Source organism: Triticum aestivum, chromosome 2B (assembly GCF_018294505.1).
Source record: "Triticum aestivum cultivar Chinese Spring chromosome 2B, IWGSC CS RefSeq v2.1, whole genome shotgun sequence".
NCBI classification, from domain to species: Eukaryota; Viridiplantae; Streptophyta; class Magnoliopsida; order Poales; family Poaceae; genus Triticum; species Triticum aestivum.
The window spans coordinates 296,027,719-296,037,685 of record NC_057798.1 but is presented as its reverse complement, the minus strand read 5'-3'; positions in this window follow the sequence as shown (position 1 = coordinate 296,037,685).

Sequence of the window (9,967 nt, the reverse complement as noted above, 5' to 3'; positions counted from 1 at the left end):
AGGATATCCCACATACCGAGATAAAAACTTATACTTATGAAGTCCATACTCCACTTCGTGGAACATCACTATCCTTTCCAGGGTCAAGCGTCCTTACAGGGGAATATTGGCCATCTCTGCATGGCACTTCTTCAATTCGGAAACGTGAAACACATCATGAACTCCTGACAGTCCTTCAGGGTGACTCCAATTTTGTTGGCCACTTCTCCCATACGTTCCAAAACTCGGTATGGTCCTACAAATCTCGGGGCTAACTTTCCCTTAACTCCAAATCATTTAACTCCTCGCAGAGGGGACACATGAAGACATGCTCTGTCTCCAATTTCATAGACTACCTCCTTGCATTTTTGAGTCTGCAATACTCTTCTGCCTGGACTGAGCTACCTTCAGTCTATCTTGAATCAACTTAACATTCTCTTCTGACTCCTTGATCACATTTTGTCCAAGCAACTGACGGTCTCCAACTTCATCCCACACCAACGGTGTCTGGCTCCTTCTCCCATACAAAGCTCCAAAAGGGGTCATCTTCAAACTGGCTTGGTAACCGTTATTGTATGAGAACTCCGCGTAAGGTGGATTATCATCCCTACTAGATCCATAATCTAGCGCACACACTGTCAACATGTCCTCCAGAATCTGATTGACTCTCTTGGTCTATCAATCTATCTGCAGATGAAAGGCTGTACTGAACTCTAGCCTAGTACCCAAAGTCCGGTGTAGCTAATTCCAAAACTTTGAGGTAAACTGTGTTCCTTATCTGATACGATGGTCCTCGGAACTACATGCAGACATACGATCCTGGTCATATAAAGCTTGGCCAACTTCGCACTTGTATAGTTGGTTTTCATTGGGATAAAGTGAGCCACTTTGGTCAAGTGAATCAACTACTACCCAGATAGAATCATATCCCGATCGGGTTCTGGGAAATCCAGTAATGAAATCCATGCCAAGCTTATCCCACTTCCATTCGGGTATCGGCATAGGCTGTATTAATCCTGCTGGCTTCTGATGCTCTGCTTTTACTCTCTCTAGCATACATCACCTACGACTACATACTCCGCAATGTCCTTCTTCATACCAGTCCACCAGAAATGCTCCTTCAAATCCAAATACATCTTGGTGTTTCCAAGTCGAAGCGAGTATGGTGAGTCATGAGCCTCCTGAAGTATTAACTTCCTGATCTTTGCATTATTGGGCACATATACACGGTCCTCGAACCATAAGGTGTCGTGCTCATCCTGACGAAAACCTTTGGGCTTTCCTTTGCTCATCTTCTCTTTTACCTCAGCAATCTCTTTGTCATACTTCTGAGCTTCACGGATCTTTCCCAACAATGTAGACTGTACTTCCATTGCTGCAACAAAACCTTTGGGAACAATCTCCAACCGAAGTTCCCTGAGACCCTCGGCTAACTCCTTTGGTAATCCCCCGCTTGTGAGGGTATTCGTCCTTGTTTTATTTATGGTTGTGTCCTATTTCTCCACAAAGCTTGTATGCACAAGGTTTCTTCATATCCTTTCCATAAGGCTTCAACTTCTGGGACACAAACCGGGATCTTTGCAGAGTCAACTTAAATTCTTCCCAAGTGGTTACTCTTTGCCATTCATTGATGGTTTGGTACATCCTCCACCAAGTAGTAGCAACTCTTACAAAGCACTGAAGAGCATGCTGGGTCATATCCTTTCTGTCTAAAGTGTCATTCTCCATATGATCCTCCATGTTCTGAATCCATTGGTCCATCTCCAATTGACTCATTGGTACAGAAAATATAAGCTCATATCCATTCATCCTCTCTTGGGTCCATGGGTTTGGGGTGGGATAAGAGAGATCGAGAGGGATGCACACAGTACAAACAATAGTTTTGAAAAGACAGGTTTTATTGTGGCTGTCGGAAAAATATCAAACAAATGACAGCTCACAATCGTCGCATCTAACGTAGGTATATAACAGGGGTTTGGTCTTCTAAAGGTCAATAAATCTTCAAAGTCGTCAACCTCTTCAAGTCTTGTTCATGTCTCTGATAGCTTCTTCCGACCATGCTTGTCCTTCTCAAGTTCTTTCACAAGATCATCTCTATTGACGAGAAGTCTCTCGTGATGTCCTTTAATATTCTCGAGTTGCACTCCAAACTTCTGGGTTACAACATCGTTGGCACGAACCATGGTACTACTGTTCTTCAGTTCATGATGAATCTCTGGTATCTCAGGGTTTTGCTCCTCTAGATTACTACTTTCAGCTTCTGTGTTCTGAGTTCTTCATGAAATGCCTTCTTGTCAAAATACTGCTTCTTGTAGGTCCATCTTAACTTCCTGATGTAACACTCCAGATCCTGGTGATACACCGGCTAAGGTTAAAACTTCACCTTGCTGATAGGTGCTCCATCAGCCTTCTACCATCCAATCTTTCCATGCATATGCATGCTTAACTCAGCACGGTGACAATAGCATAAGCGGGCGATAACATCATGGATGGCCGTGTTTCTGCTCTTGTCATTTCCATGAGCTATCATTCCATAGTTGATATCTCCCGCCTTAGGGTTTTTTTGACAAAAACTTTGAGTTCTAATGGTCTTTGTTCCAGTCTTTATCCAATACACCTTGATCTCGGTAGTGACAGCTTCCATAGTCTGTCAAGTTCCATAAGGGTAGCCTTCCTAGGTCATAAAAATCTGGGAATTCTTCAGAGCCTTCAAATTCTCCTAGTCTTCGGAGTCTTCATCCGTCGTAGTTTCCATTATCATAATGTATGGTAAAATCCTCTTCATTCCGAATGGTCTTAGTTATACAATATCTTGTACTTCTTGGAGTGGTCTCATCAGTCAAATCTTCGAGTGGTCAAAAGGGGAAAAGGGGTATAGTCTCACTAAAAGGAATTTTTGAATAAGCTTAGAAGAGAAGAGAGGTAAAAGATCCTTTTGAAAATGAAGTTGTAGAGAAAATCTTTCTTGTGGGCTTGCCAGTTTCTAGGGTCACGTCCTACAGTCAACATGTGCTCTGATACCATCTTGTAGCGACCCGACCCGAATGGATCAAGTCTCTGTGCTTAAGTGTCATCCCTGGATCGGTATGCTGACACACACAGTACTCGAGGATTCATAACAGAGGTAAATCACATGTATAAAGTAATGTAAATACTATTACCCCAATCCAAATAGCGGAAGTAACAAGGTTGTGGATTCCCATCAACACCAACGGCAAAGTTGATTGTAGAAATCGTAACCCTAACGTATCACTTACTCGTCGTAATATCCTGCAACATGAGACGTTGCAGCCACAAAGGGTCAGTACATTGAATGTACTGGCAAATTCACACCATAGAGCAATGATGAATAAAGGCAATCACTACATGCATATTTGGCTAGTGGAGGCTCTATGGTTATAATGTTTTTGTGAAAAGCTAATTTTTCCCTACTTCAAAGGAATATATTTTATTTAACTATCATGGTGGTTGTTAAACATTGAGAATGGTCAACAGCATTCTCAATCCCAATTAAGTAACATCATTAAAACCCAATTATTTTTATTAAAGTAACATGATGAGATTCACATGATAATTCAAGTACTAGATACTCAAAACGTCCATAACCAGGGACACGGCTAATCATGATTAGTTTATACACTCTATAGAGGTTTGCGCAGTTTTCCCCACACGACTCGATCTCCTCCGTTGGTTTTCTTGCACTACATGGTGTTTGAGAAACGGATGACCGAGACATAGTCTTTCAGAAGCGCTAGCACCTTACGATGGGTAGACCTGTACACCTACTTTCCCTACATCTGCTAGTCTACCACTATAAGAGTTCGCATGACTTAATCAACTATTCTAGAGCCCATAATAGCATGTGGCTGCACACGGAAGATTCTAGCATGAATAATCTTATGATCCCTTTGAGCCTGGGTGGCGGTCCAAAACAAACAGGCAATCCTGGAATACCCAAGTGCCTCAATCCACCCAGATGTGTATTAAAGTTGCCACCTTAAGTAAACCATTAATTAACAATCTCACATCTGTCATGGAAATTCACTCACTCAATCCACGTCTACTAGCATAGCATGGCATAATAAGCAAACGTAGAAGTAACTCCCAAGGGTTTGATAATAAAACAGGTAATAGGTACTACCTCATCTACTTCCCAAAACCCACATATTAATTAGATCCTAATCATGCAATGTTTGAGGATTGAAACTAATGCATAAAAAACTGGGTATGAAAAGGGATATGATCAAAGTGTGAACTTGCCTGTACTGTTGATGAAGATGTTTCGCACTCAAAACTCTTGATAGTTCTACTTGTCACACTTCGGTCAATCTATCGTAAGCAAGCAATAGTAACCACACATAAGCAATCACTCAAAAGATCAGAGAGAACAAAGAATACGATTCGAAAAACATCAAAACCAAGAAAATAACTCTTGCAACAGAAAACAATTTCTAACAGTACCAAAATTAAGTGAATTTGGCCTTATCAGAAAGTTTAGGTCAAGAGCTTCGATTTGCAAAAAGAATCAACTCAAGACGGAGTTATAAAACTCAAGTTACAATCAAACGAAGTTTAAATACAAAACTGTTTAAATTCAAATTTTAAAACTTTCAAAAACATGTTTAAGTTGTTCTACTGGATATAGGGGATCATAACGAAGAAGTGGGCATTGGTTCCGTTGGATTTGGACTAACGAGTAAAAAGTAGTGATCGTTTCAAAACCAGGGGCTAATATGCAATTAAAAATACTTACAAACGGGTCCCTGGCCACAAAAACAAATCTAATATAAGAACGTTCGCTGCTAAGGCTTATATAGTGAAAACGTCCACTGCCAATGGTAAATAAATGAACATTCGTTCACTAAACATACCGGTTGAAAAAAAAACGAATCCTAGATCTAATCCAGACCGTCGATCGTAGATCGGACGGGGAGCAAAGAGGCGAGGCGTACCGCGGCGACGGTGGTTGCCGGCGGCGAGGGAGAGGGCGGTGACGGCTTAGATGTCGACGGGGCGGCGGCTCCGGTGGGTCTCCGGTGGCGGCGAGGGTGTCAGGGGGCTCGGCGCGGCGCGGTGGAGAGGATGGAGGGGGCGGCGTTGGTCGGGAGTGGCAGGGCGGAGCGGTGCGGCGGCGTGTATCTCCGGCAGCGGCGGTTAAATCCAGCGAGAGCGCGGCGCGGCTGCGAGGCTCGGGGCTCGGATTTTTTTGCGAGAAACGGGGCCGGGGTGCTCCGTTTATATAGGAGGGGAGGAGGTGGCGTGGAGGAGGGGGCAGGAGAGGCGGCGGGGAGAGGCCGGGCGGAGCACGGCGGCGGCGCTGGCGTGCGGGAGTCGGTCTCCGACCAAGGGAGGTGACCTGCTACGGCGCGCGTGCGCGGGCTAGTGGATTGGCTGGGCCGGCCTGGCTCGGTCGGCTTCGGCCTAGTTTTTTAAACATTTTTTTACAGATAAAAAAATAAAGTAAAAAAACAAAATAATAATAATAAAAAAAAACTACAGACATATAATATATCAAAAATTTCAGAAAAAGTTTTTCTACAAGCTGAACAATTTTCTAGAGTCAAATAAAATCCACACAAATTCAACTAATTCAAATAGTGCTACTGGTTCAATAAAACCTAATAAAAATCATTTTAAAAATACCAAAATTAATTCAAATTTATTTCTCTCCATTTTTCTGATGTAGGGAATCACTTTACCCTAATTTCCATATATTATATTTTTGGAGAAAAATAATTTGAATAAAATCCAAATAACTCCGAATTGAAAATAATTTCCAAAAGGACTTTAAATTTGATCCTTTTAAACTCCCAACTCATATTTCATAGGTTTTGAAGAAGTCATTTTATCTTCTCTCATGAAAATCATTGAGTTGCTTGAAGTTTATGAATTTGAAATATTTCCGAATGAAATTCAAATATTTCCAACAATCCTTTTCATTTAAATAAATGGAAGAAGTCATGTCATCTTCTCTCTAGGGTTTTGTATTTGAAAATAATTTGAATTCATGGAGATCAAAATGCAAAATGAAAGTTTGGGAAAGTTCTTTTATTCCCTCTCATTTAACTTTCAAACAATTTCGAATTTCACTCACTTCACACAATCAATCAGACAATCAATCAAAACTATCTATTTAATATAACATTCCAAAATTTAGAATTTTGGGATGTTACAAATCAATAACAGCCCCTGCAGTATTAAGAAAAGGTCTACCAAGGATAATAGACATACTAGCGTCCTCAGGGATAGCAAGAATAACAAAGTCCGTTAAAATAGTGACATTTGCAACCACAACAGGCACATCCTCACAAATACCGACAGGTATAGCAGTTGATTTATCAGCCATTTGCAAAGATATTTCAGTAGGTGTCAACTTATTCAATTCAAGTCTACGATATAAAGAGAGAGGCATAACACTAACACCGGCTTCAAGATCACATAAAGCAGTTCTAACATAGTTTCTTTTAATAGAGAATGGTATAGTTGGTAGACACGAATCTCCAAGTTTCTTTGGTATTCCACCTTTAAAAGTGTAATTAGCAAGGATGGTGGAAATTTCAGCTTCCGGTATCTTTCTTTTATTTGTAATGATATCCTTCATATACTTAGCATAAGGATTTACTTTAAGCATATCAGTTAAGCGCATACGTAAGGAAATAGGTCTAATCATTTCAGCAAAGCGCTCAAAATCCTCATCATCCTTTTACTTGGATGGTTTAGGAGGAAAGGGCATGGGTTTCTAAACCCATGGTTCTCTTTCTTTACCATGCTTCCTAGCAACAAAATCTCTCTTGTCATAATGTTGATTCTTTGATTGTAGGTTATCAAGATCGACAACAGGTTCAATCTCTACATCATTGTTTTTGCTAGGTTGAGTATCAACATGAACATTATCATTAACATTATCACTAGGTTCATGTTCATCACCTGATTGTGTTTCAGCATCAGAAATAGAAATATCATTGGGATTCTCAGGTGTGTCTACAGTAGGTTCACTAGAAGCATGCAAAGTTCTATCGTTTTTCTTCTTCTTCTTTTTAGAAGAGCTAGGTGCCTCTAAATTATTTCTCTAAGAATCTTGCTCGATTCTCTTAGGATGGCCTTGAGGATACAAAGGTTCCTAAGTCATTCTACCAGTTCTAGTAGCCACTCTAACATTAAATTCATTTTTATTATTTAATTCCTCAAGCAAATCATTTTGAGCTTTAAGTACTTGCTCAGCTTGAGTAGAAACCATAGAAGCATATTTGCTAACGCGTTGAAGTTCATCTTTAAATCTAGCCAGATTATCACCTACGCGTCCTATCTCGAAAGCATTATTCTTTAACTCTCTACCAACATAAGCATTAAAACTTTCTTGTCTAGCCATAAAGTCATCAAATTCATCTAAGCATGGGCTATGAAATTTATTAGAGGGTATTTCAACTTTATCATATCTATAAAGAGAATTTACCTTTACTACCTGTGTTGGGATATCAAGACAATGTGGTTCTTCAGGCGGTAAATTAAGACCATGTATTTCTTCAATAGGTGGTAAATTCTTAACATCTTCATGTTGGAAATATGCCCTAGAGGCAATAATAAAATGGTTATTATTTTATTTCCTTGTTCATGATAATTGTCTATTGTTCATGCTATAATTGTATTAGCTGGAAACCGTAATACATGTGTGAATACATAGACCACAACATGTCCCTGGTGAGCCTCTAGTTGACTAGCTCGTTGATCAATAGATGGTTATGGTTTCCTGAACATGGACATTGGATGTCATTGATAACGGGATCACATCATTAGGAGAATGATGTGATGGACAAGACCCAATCCTAAGCATAACACAAGGTCGTGTAGTTCGTTTGCTAAAGCTTTTCTAATGTCAAGTATCATTTCCTTAGACCATGAGATTGTGCAACTCCTGGATACTGTAGGAATGCTTTGGGTGTACCAAACGTCACAATGTAACTGGGTGGCTATAAAGGTGCACTACAGGTACATCCGAAAGTGTCTGTTGGGTTGGCACGAATCGAGACTGGGATTTGTCACTCCGTATGACGGAGAGGTATCTCTGGGCCCACTCGGTAATGCATCATCATAATGAGCTCAATGTGACTAAGTAGTTAGTCACGGGATCATGCATTATGGAACGAGTAAAGTGACTTGCTGGTAACGAGATTGAACAAGGTATTGGGATACCGACGATCGAATCTCGGGCAAGTAACATACCGATTGACAAAGGGAATTGCATACGGGATTGCTTGAATCCCCGACATCGTGGTTCATCCAATGATATCATTGTGGAACATGTGGGAGCCAATATGGGTATCTAGATCCTGCTGTTCGTTATTGGCCGGAGAGATGTCTCGGTCATGTCTGCATGATTCCCGAACCCGTAGGGTCTACACACTTAAGGTTCGCTGAGGCTAGAGTTGTTATGGGAAATAGTATGTGGTTACCGAAGTTAGTTCAGAGTCTCGGATGTGATCCCGGACGTCATGAGGAGTTCTGGAATGGTCCGGCGGTGAAGATCGATATATTGGACAAAGGGTATTGGAGTTCGGAAGTGTTCCGGGGGTACCAGGCTATGTCCAGCATGACCGAAAGGTGTTTCGGGAGCTCTGACAAGTGTTGGAGGGCCTCATGGGCCAACGGGGAAGGGGAAAACCAGCCCACTAAGGGGTGGTGCGCCCCCACACCCTTTCCCATGTTAGTTGGGGAGGTGGGGCGCCTCCACCTAGCTTGGGAGGCAATCCTCCACCTGCTTAGCTTGGGGGGGCGAGTCTCCCTAGGATTTTTCCTAGGGAGATCCAATCTGCTTGGCCACCGCCCCCTAGGGCAAACCCTAGGGAGCCTCCCCCTCTCCCCTTGCCCCTATATATAGTGGAGGGGTGGGAGGGCAGCCGAACCCTCTTCCCTAGCACAGCCCTCTCCCTCCTCCAACACCTCCTCCTCCGTAGTGCTTTGCGAAGCCCTGCCGGAGAACCACGAGCTCCATCGCCACCACGCCGTCGTGCTACTGGAGTTTTCCCTCAACTTCTCCTCTCCCCTTTCTGGATCAAGAAGGAGGAGACGTCCCCGGGCTGTACGTGTGTTGAACGCGGAGGCGCCGTCCGTTCGGCGCTTAGATCGGATTCGGTCGCGGTCTGAATCGCTTTGTGTACGACTCCACCGACCGCGTTCTTGCAACGCTTCCGCATCGCGATCTTCAAGGGTATGAAGATGCACTCCCCTCTCTCTCGTTGCTAGTTACTCCATAGATTGATCTTGGTGATGCGTAGAAGATTTTGAATTTCTGCTACGTTCCCCTACAGTGGCATCATGAGCTAGGTCTATTGCGTAGATTCTATGCACGAGTAGAACACAAGTTGTTGTGGGCGTTGATTTTGTTCAATATGCTTACCGTTACTAGTCCTATCTTGTTTCGACGGTATTGTGGGATGAAGCGGCCCGGACCGACCTTACATGTACACTTACGTGAGACAGGTTCCACCAACTAACATGCACTTGTTGCATAAGGTGGCTAGCGGGTGCCAGTCTCTCCCACTTTAGTCGGATCAGATTCGATGAAAAGGGTCCTTATGAAGGGTAAATAGCAATTGGCATATCATGTTGTGGTTTTGGCGTAGGTAAGAAACGTTCTTGCTAGAAACCCGTAGCAGCCACGCAAAAACTTGCAACAACAATTAGAGGACGTCTAACTTGTTTTTGCAGCATATGTCGTGTGATGTGATATGGCCAAGAAGGATGTGATGAATGAAATATATGTGATGTATGAGATTGATCATATTCTTGTAATAGGAATCACGACTTGCATGTCGATGAGTATGAAAACCGGCAGGAGCCATAGGAGTTGTCTTTATTTATTGTATGACCTGCGTGTCACTGAATAACGCCATGTAATTACTTCACTTCATTGCTAAACTGTTGGCCATAGTAGTAGAAGTAATAGTTGGCAATACAACTTCATGGAGACACGATGATGGAGATCATGATG